The sequence below is a fragment of the Cryptotermes secundus genome, unplaced genomic scaffold (assembly GCF_002891405.2).
Source record: "Cryptotermes secundus unplaced genomic scaffold, Csec_1.0 scaffold26, whole genome shotgun sequence".
NCBI lineage: Eukaryota > Metazoa > Arthropoda > Insecta > Blattodea > Kalotermitidae > Cryptotermes > Cryptotermes secundus.
The window spans coordinates 5,318,161-5,330,606 of record NW_019743656.1 but is presented as its reverse complement, the minus strand read 5'-3'; the positions used below and the strand labels follow the sequence as shown (position 1 = coordinate 5,330,606).

The 12,446-nt window shown below is 44.8% G+C and overlaps 1 protein-coding gene across 5 annotated transcripts in view; it reads right to left on the bottom strand.

Annotated features, from left to right (window-relative positions):
- LOC111874200 overlaps positions 1–12,446 on the bottom strand; it is a 40,298-nt gene that overhangs the window by 8,232 nt on the left and 19,620 nt on the right. The window lies entirely within an intron of this gene.

The window sequence follows — 12,446 nt, the reverse complement described above, 5'->3', positions numbered from 1 at the left end:
TGCAAGTGGTTAATACTGGTAAGGTTAAGTAGAGTTCCATGTATTTATAATAGCATGTGGCAGATCACAAAGAACGTATATTTTCAACATATTTCCTATTTTTTTTTGTATCGCGCGCTTTTCTCCAACAGAAAACACCTGAAGAAAATAAACCAATAGGAAGACCTAGAAATACATGGGAGGATGGGTTTTGAAGGAATATGATGGGAAGTCGTGAACTAGATTCATCTGGGTCGGGATAGGAACCAGTTTCGGGTTCTTGTGAACACGATAGTGAACTTTCGGGGTTCCATAAAATGCTAGGATTTTTTTGAGTGGCTAAGCAAGTATTGGCTTCTCAAGGATTCTGCTGCATGGACTTGGAATATGTCAGATTTGGCTGAGTTAGATTGGGTTACAGATGTACAGATAGTCTCCTGACACGTTAGGTTACAAAATTACACAGGCCCATAAGTTCTCTGATACTTCAATCTAAATCAGAAAAAAATCTCAGCATGGAAAGGGATAAATAGAAATCTGTCCCAAACGGGACATGTCTATGTCTCTTGGCGTTTTGTGCTCAGTGAGTTTAATTTACGTTGCGACTTTATTTAAAGAAAGATGGACGTCGCTTTACAGTACGTCGGGAAATTCGCGGTCAAGCTTAGAGACTGGCTATCCTGAGGATTTTCACAGTTTTCCTCAGACTCTTCACGGGAATGCAGGTATATTATGTCAAAATAGACCACGATATCTTTGTTCCACAAAATTTCTAATTGATTATTCTCTAAATCATCTCAGCTTTCGACACTATACAATCTGAGCTACTAGTAGCATCGTCAAATAACCATAAAAAGATAAAGTTATCCCTGAGCTTAATTAAGCACTATGCCACGTGATAGCGTAGGTGCTTGAAGCACTAGGTTACAAACCGGAAGGTCGTGGGTTCGATTCCCGATGAGGTCATTGAAATTTTCAGTTGACCTAATACTTCCAGCCGCACTATTACCCTGGGGTCGACTCAACTTATAACAAACGAGTACAAGGAATCTTCCTGATTAATGGGCGTCCGGCGCGCAAAGGGCTGACAACCTGTCCGCCATCTGTGAGCCGATTCTCTAGAACAGATATGTCCAACGCGTCGATCGCGGGACGATTTTTGGTCGATCTCATAGGCCTAGAAGGAAATTATACGTGAAAAGCATGTAAATTAACTTTAATATAATATAATTATATTCAGATTTTGAAGGGAAAATACGTGTTAAAGTAGTCTGTACTTTCAATGTATGTTGCTTTTGAAATAAACATCATGTGTCGTGTTATTTTTACCAATATTTTTACTTAAAGTGAGGTACGACGATAGGAGGGGGTGGTAGATCACTGGCAGTTTTGACACTAAAAAGTCGATCACAACCTGTTTGAAGTTGGACATGCCTGGTCTAGAAAATGTGGGAGCCTCGACGTCTCACAATCCTATGGGCCTCCACTTCCTGTTACAGGGACAGCGTTACTTTTTTATCTTTGCCATGAAGACATACGGGGTAATGGAAGTATAGTTCCACCATTCTTGACCTCGGCATTAGATGGAGGTGGGGTTTCAGATTCACGCCCCGGCCGCTTTAACCTCGGGGAAATTGTCCCGGTATCCGTTGTGTATGAGGATGGGTGGACCCCAGAGCCGCTCTGGGCGCTGTGGAGAGGAGAAAAATCTTGCTGTCGTCAGGAATCGAACCCAGGCCGCCCAGCCTGTAGTTCGTCGCTATACTGATGGACCTATCCCGACTCCTGGTCATAAAATAGGAAAAGTAAATTCCAGGGCGGGTGACAAAGCTGACTGGAAGCCGCGCGACCGCCTCACTACAGCCATTAAGCTGTATCGAGTCACATATGGGTGAGATCAGTTCCAAGGATAATCCGGATTTAGTACGTCACGGTTGATAAATTGGGACGCGTTAAAACAATCAGGACTTACTCCCTCTGCACGTGCGGTGCAGGTGTCCGCTACTCACCCCCACCAATTATTCACCCCTAAGTTAATTGTGCAGCACATCTGCCACCCCTTGCAAGACACTCTGAGCTGGAGTGTGGAAGTCATTACACATGTCTCAATTTGAAAGCAGTTCTCGCTAACAGAGGAGATTCGCCTGCAAGTGTGAGCATTAATGCGACACTACAGGATATTTTCGTGTGCAGATCCTTCGTTACACGAGGATTACATCGAAACTGGTATCAAATTTCTGTTTATTTATGTGTAGTGGTTGGGGCTCTATTCCCGGCAGAGGCAAAAGGTTTCTTTTCTCAAACCAGCTCTGAGGCCTATCCAGTGGATACTGAGTGCTCTTCTCGCGAGGGTAAAGCAACCGGAGGGTGAAACTGACCACTCGCCTCTAATGTTGAGGTTAAGAATGCCATGCCTGGTCTAGTTTACGCATGTATAGGCCGCGTGCATGTATAGGCCGCAGCACAATTTTCAGACAGAAATTATAGAAAAAATAATTTTCTTGGAATATTATTTCATGAGTAGAACATCCTGTATTACTAATTATGAATATATATTTTTTTTAAATGAAGTGTGATTTCGAATATTTCGAATATAAGCCGCACCCCAGTTTTCCTCTTGAATTTTTGGCAAAAAATGTGCGGCCTATACATGCGTAAATACGGTATATCTCCACTCATGTCTCTTGATGACCCGATGCTTAATTAACCACAGGGACAATTTTATTTACTGATCCTATAATTAATTGGGACTATACAGTGTTCAATGGGTGGATGATAGCGAATGACAAAGGCAAAGAATGTGGCTGCGAAAGCTGTGTCCTATTTTAAGGCTCTATCGCGACATTTATTTGGAGAGACTAGCGAAAGAATTATTACGACCCGCAAGCAGCGCATGCAGCGCTCTGTTGGCGCACTGTGTTACCATTATATCACGAATTACATTACGGTTTTATTATGCAGTGAGATAGGGAGGTAAAATATGGCCACTGAATTAAAAATTAAATTAAAAAGAGTTATTGACAAGAAAATAAACATTGTCACGTGTTAGTGACTAGACACGGGGTTTGGGTTGATAATTGGATTTATTGAACACTTGTTAACTTGCAACTACAAATAACTACCCGTATAATTATCTTACTGATTTACACATCTACAAATAACTACAATTCCAGCACATATAAAGTCTTCTGTTTGTTCACTAGTCGTTGCTATGTAGCGGCTGCTAACAATTCAACTCCAGACTGCTAACCACCTACTCCGACTTCTGACAGACTAACTGCCTGCTAAATTGCTGCTGTCCTTCGCCAGCACGGCGATTCTTGGTTCCGAGTCTCATGGGATTCATGATCAGACTAAATTCCCGCTTGTCCTCACTACACAGACTCGGCACGGGCCGCATAGAAAACACCGCTTCTGACATTTTCTATATTGTTGCGTGTTTATTCGTTGCCACGGATAAGTGTTTGCCGCGCCGTTGACAAGCAATGGTCGCCTATTCTTGTTAAGATATTCTGAATTTCAGCCTTCATATCAAAATATTAAGAGCTGATATCCGTTGGTTGTTTGGTTTATTCTTCGACCATAAAGATGGAGGTAATACGTTCCTCCGAAAAATCAGCAAACTTCTACCGATTAAAAGGCGACACATCCCAGAAGATATTGATGTGCAAAGCAACAGCTGCGAGAACCTCATATGTCACATATCAAGTCCATTACGGGAGATCGAAATTTGGAAGATAAAACTGGGAGAATAGATTGCTGTGGAAACTGAAGACGCCAAACTTTTGCCAGAATAAAGTCAACAACAATAATAATAATAATAAGAAGAAGAAGAAGAAGAAGAAGAAGAAGAAGAAAAAGAAGAGAAAGAAGAAGATAAAAGGTAAAACTATCCCCGTAACTGGCCGTGGAGGCCCATAGGGTTGTGAGACGCCGAGGCTTTCATATTTTCTATACAATCGGCTCACAGATGGCGGTGAGGTTGTCAGCCTTATGCGCCGGCCGCCCCTTTACCCCCAGGAAGATTCCTGGTACTCATTTCTGTTAGAGGCTGACTCGACCTCAGGGTCATAGTACGGCTGGAAGGATTAGTTCAATTGAAAAATCAAATGATCTCATCGGGAATCGAACCCGCGACCTTCCGGCTTGTAGCATAGTGCCTCAACCAACTACGCTACCGCGTGCCCCAATAATAATAATAATAATAATAATAATAATAATAATTTGTAACCACAGTTGCAATTTAAGATAATTCTTTATTGACTTGTATGTGTCCTCCCCAAATTACTTGAAATTTTACAGCGTTTTGCTTTGTAATGAAGGCGCTTCTGCACGTGGCGCTGTGGTGACATGTCTGATGGATGAGCCCCACCCTCCCACACGTACAATTACGTCACCCCTGTCCCCCACCACCCTCTGCGGGATATCAGACATTCACACGTTTTGATGTTGATGGAAACTCGCATTCTGCTTACCATTGTACTCCCGGAACGTGGCATTTATGTTCAGAAACCACTGTGTCCCCGGAAACAATGACATTCGCCATACTTGTTGTACATTTCAAAGTCTCTAACTGTGAAACTCCCTTCAGTAGAACCGTAGATCAATATCTTGTGAGACAAATTTCAGTGTTATGAACTATCGGAAGAGGCCCTTTGGAAGTCAACAAAGAATTGTCTCATTCATATCCTCATGTATATCAAATGCGACTACAGATGGGTTGGTTTGATGGTCGGATTTACTGGACTCTTTGATACAGCGCGTGACTACACTTACAATTCACTATTACAAACACATATTAGTGACCACAGTCACGGCTTCACTAACCGGTGCTTGGTAGCGGCTTCCAACGGCGGAACGTCCACCTTTTTCTGGGTTCCCGAATTGTCCCCGGCCTCTGATTGAGTCACTCACTAGCCAACGCAACTCAACTAACTGTCCTGCTCATAACATCGCGGCACGGACCGTACAGAAAACAACTACACTCTGTTGAAGTTTAAAGGCCGTTGTCTAGTTGTTTGTTTCGAGGTCGTTGCCTAGCAACGGGTCTACAAACCACAATATATTCATCCTGCACCCCTTCCTTCTTTCCTTCCATAATTTACTTCCTTCCCTCCTTTCCCATTATAACGGTTAACAGAAGGCACTGTTTCTAACACAGAGCTTCCATATTGGAAGTACTTAAAAATTCATGTTTCCATGAAGATTAAAATCTTCTGATCTTCTGATCTTCTTCGCCATACAGTTCCATGACAGCCCAACGTTTCAGACGAACATATTGCCTCCATCTTCAGTGTCGAAAAATCCAGCAGGAAACCAACAAGTAGGAGGCAAAATGTCGGGCTATCTCCGTACTACGAGTACACGGCGTTACAACATAGTCACCGCCGTGATAACCTCAAACTCAATATGTTTCCATCTTTACAGCAGAATGTTGGTAACCAGACTGAATGACGTTATAACCCAAGAAACCACAATCTAAATTTCCATCGCAGTCAAAATCGAAAACCTCAAATGTTTACGGAATTGTCAACATGAGGAAGCAAACGAAATAGACTGAAGCACATCCGAGGAAGCTAATTGAGTAAACCCTAACTAATTCGGACTACTTTCTTGGGGGGGGGGGTTAATCCGGATTAATCGATAATCCGTGTTAGTGAAACGAAAGGCAGCCCTAGAAGTAAGAAAAATAGAACACAAATAAATGGAAAATTTAATGATATAAGCAGTGGCAATAAAAAAAATAAAAAAAAATATCACTGTAGAGTCTTTATTTAAAAATTGCAAAGACAATATATTTATTCATCCACACGAGATTCAGAAGCTGTACGTACTTGTTTTTGAACGTAATAATGCGGGTTTGAAGAAACTGTTAAGTTTTGTCTCAACAGAGAAGTGACTCATCTGCATTCATAAATGTTACATATCGGCCGCGACCAATCGCTTCCTCCCGGGTCCACCAGTTCCCTGAGTAAGGTTGTTCTTCACGATGTCTCTCTTGCGTTGTGCCACACATCCTTGTGTCGCTTCTCTTCTGCGGTCCACAATTTCTTTGGGTCCAAGATTTCCTGAAGATATTCCTCTTGAGCCATGCCACTGTTGCACGGCGGGACACCTTCCTGCAGGAGGCAGCCAACTTCATCCGGGATCCACAAATTCCTCGGGTTACTTCCAGTGGCTCTCCGCGTCGCCCTGCAGCTTGCTTCTTGCCCCTATACCGCTTCTTCTGTCCTTTGACCGGTTTCACTACGGCATCTTCGTTGGGGACTTCTCGTTGTTGGGCCACCTCAGGTTTCCTGTCCACTGAGGTCGGCTCTTTTTCTTCTAGACGTGCCTCCATCTCTTGGCAGGCTCTCGTCTCTTTTCTGGTATCCATTGTTTCTTCAAGTTCTACGACCGGTATCACAATGGGGACCTCTTCTTGCTGTGCCGCCGCAGGTTTCGTGTCCACTGAGGCCGGCTTTTCTTCTTCTTGCCAGGCTTCCGAGTCGGCGTCTAATTTTGCCATGAAATCTTCTTGGGCGGCCAGCAGGCGTTCCAACATTTCTTCATTTTTCATCATGTGGTAGTGTAACACTCGTTTCAACATTTCGTCGTAAATTAAGGCGTGTTCAAGTTCGTAAAGCAATTTTGACACCAAATGTACCGTGTTTTGTCACTGAAGACGCAGTTCAGATTGTTAATTGGTTTGTTTAACAACCTACAAGTCGTAACTACAATTACTGATAACACAGTTGCGGGTTTTCACAATTTATAAACCCTGCACTATAATCTGTTCACTATATCTTCCTATCGGCCTTCAGTTTGGCCACCATTTGCTCCTGGCCGACAGAAACAAGAGCTATCAAAGCAAGGACGAAAGCCATGCGAGAAAAATGGGCGCCAGCCACATGTAAATGGTGTCCGCGTTTAAACCCGAGATAGAGGAAGAAAGAGAATGACGATTTAATGGCCAAATTAGATGCCAACCAAGAAGGCGGCGGCCGATAGGAAGGCCGACAAGGAAGAAATGAAGGCCGCAATGCGATCTATGAGGTCAGGGTTGGATGACACAATCCAACATAGAATTGAAAACATTTTTGCGATCTTTGAACACGACCAACGGATTCTCCAGTCGGAACTAACTGAGAAGATTGAAATGACAAAAGAAAAATTACAGACGGCAGAAGTGCCCCTCTGCGCGCAAACAACAAAACTCCAGGAACACCTAACGAAAAACTACAATGAAACCTGCGCAGCAATTGTGGAGGCCAAACGCGAGTTCCGAGCCCGTTTGGACGAGACGAGGCAGACGAGGGCCGAAAGGGAAAACACATCAACGGGCGCCGCGAGCACAGCTCAGCCACCGATATTCAACGGAAATTCAACGTGGAGCGTGTTCCGGCGACAATTCGAGACCGTAGCGGAACACAACCAATGGACGGACAGGGAAAAATCAACATACCTGATCACCGCTTTGAAGGGCTGGGCGGTAGAAGTGCTATCCGGCATTCCGACAAATACAACTTACGAGGAAACACTTCAGGCACTAGAGGACCGTTTCGGGGACCAACACTTTGCAGCTGCCTACCACTGCCAATTAAGAACAAGGACACAGAACCATGGAGAATCCCTGCAAGACTTTGCCACGGCCATCGAACTGCTTGCCCGTCGTGCCTACCCCACTCTACCTGCAGATCACATAGGAAGAGAGGCAGGAAAAGCCTACGTATACGGAATACGAGATGCCGATATAAAAATTCAGCTGCTGCTGGGAGGGGAGAAGACGGTAAACGAGGCCCTCCGACAAGCACTAGAGCTGCAGGTGGTACTGGTAGCAGCCAGACCTCATGAAGATAGCACCAAGACATACCGGAAGTACCGATCGCCCCCCACCCAACGAAGAGACGGAAGACAATCAGGGTGCTGGAGTTGTGGAGAACTGGGCCATTTCGGGAATGACTGCCCCTATGAAAGGAAGGTTAATAATGAAATGGGCCGAGAACATGAAGCAAGATATCGCGGATCGGAGCCCCACGTACAAATGCTACTGGGCCCAATGGAAATCGCTCGCTGTGAGAAACGGCATACGAGAGCGCAGCTGGGAATCCGCTAACGGAAGACGTCAAGTAGCCCAGATATTTATTCCTCGAAGCGGGATGAAGGACGTTCTGAGCGAACTATATGGTGGACCGTCAGGAGGTCACTTGGGTGTTAACAAAACCCTGAATAAGGTTCGGCAGAGATTCTACTGGCTCCAAGCAAGAACCGATATTGAGAAATGGTGTCGACAGTGTGACACATGTGCAGCCAGTCGGGGAACGCAGACCAGGAATCGTGGGCAAATGCACCAGTATAATGTCGGGGCTCCCTTCGAGAGAATAGCCATTGATATCGCAGGGCCCTTCCCACGAAGCGACCAAGGAAACCGATACCTACTGATCGCTATGGACTACTTTACCAAGTGGCCGGAAGTATACGCTATTCCAAATCAGGAAGCATCGGCAATAGCGGAAGTACTGGTTGCCAACTTCTTCTGCCGTTTCGGCATACCTCGGGAGTTGCACAGTGACCAAGGCCGTAATTTTGAGTCTCCTCTGCTGCAAGAAATTTTGCAACGCCTGGGAGTGAGCAAGACGCGCACCACGCCCTTGCACCCACAGTCGGATGGCATGGTGGAGCGCTACATTAAAACCATCGAGGAGCACTTGCAAAAGATCGTCGCAACCCACCGGAGGGACTGGGATGAGAGGTTACCCCTCTTTCTCCTAGCTTACAGGGCATCCACTCACGACACTACGAGCTTGACCCCTGCTAGTCTACTGTTCGGACGAGATCTCCGACTGCCCTGCGACCTGCTTTTTGGGGTACCCCCAGACAAGGAACTACCCACAACCGATTATGCAGCAGACTTGGTGGGCCACCTACACGACATACACAATTATGCCCGACAACACCTGAAACTCGCCAGTGACCGGATGAAAACTCTGTACGATAAACTGGCCAACTCCACAGGTTACCACGAGGGCGACAGAATTTGGCTTTATCGCCCAGCCCGCAGAAAAAGGAAATCACCTAAACTTCAATCTTCGTGGGAAGGTCGTTACAAAGTAGTAACCCGGATAAACGACGTGGTATGCAGAATCCAGAAGAACTCTAGGTCGAGAATGTTGTTAGTACACCTGGACCGGCTCGCGCCTTATCATGGGGCTGCTCGAGACGGGCAACCATAAGAAGGGAGCGAATGTAGCGGTTGAAGAACGGACAACGGGAAGAAAGAAAACAAAGCAAAAAAAAAAGAGAAAGAAAACGTTGGAAGAATAGCCTCGAAAGAAAAAAAATAAGACCGGTGATGAACTGTTAGGTTATTCGGCACGAACAGCCTTGAGAAGGGAGCAGTGTGACGTATTGCTCTATGGAGGACATCCCCTCCCCCGCCAGCGGTAACGTAACAACATCGGAGCGCTGTCGCTACTACGGTAACAGGCCAGTGATCACTCCGCCCCCTCCCCCGCGGTGACGTAGCGTTGGATGCCGCGGTTACTATGCAGCAATAAACCCTCGCCAGCGTTGCCGAACAACGCCTTTGTAAACACGGCGTCACGCATCTGGGGAGCCCGTGCAGCGGCTGTTGCTAGGCAATCGGTAAACATGACGTCACACAACAGTGAAAGCTATCACGTAACTGTTTTCTGTGTTGTCAGTGCAGAAGCTACATAACAGGAGTATCAGTCAGTATTGAGTATTGTCCCGTACGTTTATGACTATATAACAAAATTATGCAGGAAAGAAGCAGAAGTCCTATAAAATCATGAAAATGAGAATGTTCGCAACATCGGACAAGGCGAAGCCCGACACAAAGTATAAGAGGCTTAAATTTGGCGGCGGTCAGGCATACGACCGTTCAAGTGACTAGACTACTGTGGTAGCGAATACTACTAGAAATAGGGCAAAATCTGCTGTATTGAGCCTGGATTGACAGAGGCCTTGTATATATTGTACACAGAAATAGGAATTAAGATTAAATTTGTAAATACATATATGTAAATACTGACAATAGACTTACTAACACAGACTATGACTGACAAATGACAGACCCGACCTCTCGTTAGAGAGGGCGCCCCAAATGAACAGGACAGTAACTTTCATATAAAGAAAAAGAAAATCTGGTTATGAGCCCCGACCGTCAGTCGCCATGTTACTTTGACTTTGACTATTGAGTATTGAGTTCAGTTGTAGCGAGTGAATCGCGAACGTGCACACCGACGGTGTGAGAAGTTACTGGGAGTGTGTAATACAGTGACACTGGTATAGCTCCCGTATCGTACTGTGACTACGTGAAGAAGATAGATAGAAGATATTGAAGATAGAGTGAACAGATTATTGTACAGGGTTTATAAATTGCGAAAACCCGCAACTGTGTTATCAGTAATTGTAGTTACGATTTGTAAGTTGTTAAATAAACCAATTAACAATCTGAACTGCGTCTTCAGTGACAAAACACGGTACAATATGTAATCAACTGTGAACAGCATTTGTCACTTGTTAATATTTCGATTTGGATTATCCGACGTCCGGATTAGCGAGGGTTTACTATGTTTGAGAAACGCTATGACTACCTGTGAATGTCGGTACACCTGTTGAAACGGCACACTGAACTAGTTCGCGCACTTAAGCCACCTGAGAACTAGAGTGTACTATATCCACCAACGTACAAATTCTAGAAACTGGATCTGAAGTTGGGGAATCAACTACAGTTTAAATGTGACTCAGAGCGAAACACATTCTGAAATCTCACACTTGTAAGCTGGACAAACCCATAGAAGTGCGTGGAGATAGCACAACACAACACCAGGCATCAGAAAAGTGCATTATCTCATTTTCGCCCGAAAGTGGAGTTCAGCACTCAGACGACTACATGTAGTTTAAATGCCTAACAGAAGTTCATAAATAATTAGAATGATCAAGTCAAGGAGGATGAGGTGGGCAGGGCATGTAGCACGAATTGGGGAGAAGAGGAATGCATATAGGACATTGATGGGAAAGCCAGAAGGAAAGAACCACTGGGAAGACCAAGGCGTAGGTGGGTGGACAATATTAAAATGGATCTTAGAGAGATATGATGGAATGGTATGGATTGGATTGATCTGGCTCAGGATAGGAACCAGTGGAGGGCTCTTGTTAACACGGTAAAGAACCTTCGGGTTCCATAAAATGCCGGGAAATTCTTGGAGTAGATACAGATTTGGCTTCTCCTCAAGAAGGGCGCAGCTCCGTAAGTAAGTAAGTAAGTAACAGAAGTTCATCATTAATTTTCCGGCACGCAGGCCCAATTATGCAAGCGCCGGCAAAAAGGAAAAAACACAGAGCTGTAGTTGAACCAGAGCTCTTTAGGGCGGCGACCCGGCGGTTCTTAGAACGTGAGGGGGGTGGGGGGGTGCTGCATTTCACTTATTTTAAAAGAAATTACGTTAAACATAGGTGGAAGTTAACAAGAAGTACAAGAAATCTGCTTCTAAACTACTTATCATTATAGGAGATTTGAATTTCACTCCTTATCATGAATATGGAGACAGAAGGTACAGAAGTACACGGCGTCATATATCCAGTTTCCCATACCCACTCTACACAGACTGACCTATCATGGTTCCTTTAAAAATACACTAAAGAGCCTTGACTTTGTCTGTTACAGGCGGACACACAGTAAACTCTCGAGATTCATGCGATGATCGTATTTAATCAATGAGCATAACCACTAGGCTAGGGGATGGACGACAGAGGAATCTGGGTTCGATTCATAGCAAAGGAAAGAGATGGTTGCCTTGTCCATAACTTTCAGATCGACTTTGGTTCTCATGCAGTCTCCGGTTCAACGAGCATCGCTCTTACCTGGAGGTAAGAGCGACTGGGGCGTGAAGCTGACCATTTACATCCATATCTCCATCTTATGTCGAGTTAAGAACGTGTGGATCTATACCTCTAATCATCCATACACTTTCATTGCGTGATGCTTAAGTAAGTACAGGGAGATTTCTGCCTGTCTGCCTGCCTACCTATCTATCCATCCCTCCCTGTTGCTCCCACTTGGAGCATAGGGCATCTTAGACAGTCGGTAGGACTCCTAGGACAGGGGATCAACCCGACGCAAGGCCGCTACCTACACAGGACAACATAAACACAGAATAAACGCAAACATCCATACCTTGAATGGGATTCGAACCCACGATCCCAGCCTCCGGGTGGGCGAAGCTATTTCATGCATTAGACCGCGCGGCCACTGTGATATTGATATTGACCTAGTTTCTGCAAAACGCTTCCCCAATGTTTTGTACCTCAAGCTGTGATTCAAATGTCAAGTAAACAGGGATCAATATAAGTTGCACTGGATGACAAGAATTTTAAAAGGGGAGACGTATTTTTGTAAAATGCTGTTCACAGAAATTTATATGAAAGAAACACGTATTTAAATGAACACAATGCCTTTTCTA